The 1,297-nt window shown below is 55.7% G+C and overlaps 1 pseudogene; it reads left to right on the top strand.

Moving 5' to 3' along the window:
* The first annotated feature begins 799 nt into the window (after positions 1–799).
* LOC128845814 (U2 spliceosomal RNA) lies at positions 800–980 on the top strand (annotated as a pseudogene).
* Positions 981–1,297: the final 317 nt, after the last annotated feature.

Here is a 1,297-nt window from a genome sequence, read left to right as displayed (position 1 = left end):
AGGCGGCCATGTGCAGCTGGAACCAACTGGGAATAGACAGCGATGGGCTTTGGATCAGCCCTGTGGGCTCTTCTGCCCCGTTCCCAGACCCCAGAGGGTAGCAGCCCTCTCCCAGCAGAGGGGGCAGGGGCAGCCCTTGGTGAGTCTCTAGCAGGTTGAGGGAAGGGGACGGCATCGTGGTTATGGGGCCATGGGGCTCCCACCCAGGTACAGCAGCTGGGAGCGGAGCAGGGACACTCGGGACGGGGGGTCGGTGCAAATGGCTCCCATGAAGGCACCTTGGACGGATTCAGAGGCATCGGGTCCTCCCCACGTTTATGTGAAAGCAAAGAGGGTCAGTGACCAGGAGCCACTCGGGGACTGATCTGCTACCCCTCCGTGGACCCACCGTGCACCCACAAGCAGCCAAGCTCCCCACCCTGCCCCCCCATCTCCCCCTCCCAGCGCTTGCCGCCGCCAAACAGCTGTAGCAAGCTGGGGGGGGGTACGTGGCGTGCTCAGGGGAGGAGGCGGGGCCAGGATTTGGGGAAGGACTCGAATAGGGGCAGGGAGGGGGTAGAGTTGGGGTGGGGACTTTGGGGAAGGGGTTGGAATGGGGCCAGAAGAGGGTGGGACAGGGGTGGAGTCGGGGCAGGGCAGAGGGGGGGTCGAGCACCAACTGGCAGCAGAAGAAGTTGGCGTCTATGACTGGTTCGGAGTCATTTTGGGGCAGTGATTGCCACTTAGTTCTATAGTTCTCACAGTATTTGGTCTTTTGGCCCCAAGATGAAAACTCTGTCTGTGTCTCTTGGACGGTGAAATACAAATATTATCTTCTCAGCTAATATCTGTTCTACTCAGTGTGATCTCTGATCTGTTCCCCATTGCAGAGCTGGGTGGTCAATAGGGGTTTGGAGAAAGTGAGTTGGAGTAGGGGCTTGTTCTGCCCATTCCACGCGTCAGCCTGGCATTGCAGCACTTCCAGGAGCGGTGCCTCTCCCAGCTGGGACAATCTTCTGGTTCAAAGGAAGTGAAAACAATGGTGGGGTCAGAGTCTGGATTGTGATGTTCCCATGTCTTGTCTTTGTTTCAGGTTGATTTGTGAGCTTTGAGTGGGGGGGCTGCTGTTGTATTAAATTTTGCATTACTGTTGTTTGTAGATCACTTAAATGACTCTACTTATTTGCTGGACTGTTGGCGTTCACACTGCTCTTCTTCGTGCACTTTCCAAAAGTGTGTGATTTGGATCAGCCGTTCATCTGTGTGCCCCTGAAAACATGTTTCTGACCCTTTCCCCTTGAGAAAATATCGTCGTTTT

This window comes from Malaclemys terrapin, chromosome 11, assembly GCF_027887155.1.
Source record: "Malaclemys terrapin pileata isolate rMalTer1 chromosome 11, rMalTer1.hap1, whole genome shotgun sequence".
Classification (NCBI taxonomy): Eukaryota; Metazoa; Chordata; order Testudines; family Emydidae; genus Malaclemys; species Malaclemys terrapin.
Note: the sequence above shows the minus strand (reverse complement) of the source record. Positions and strands in the feature narration are given on the sequence as shown.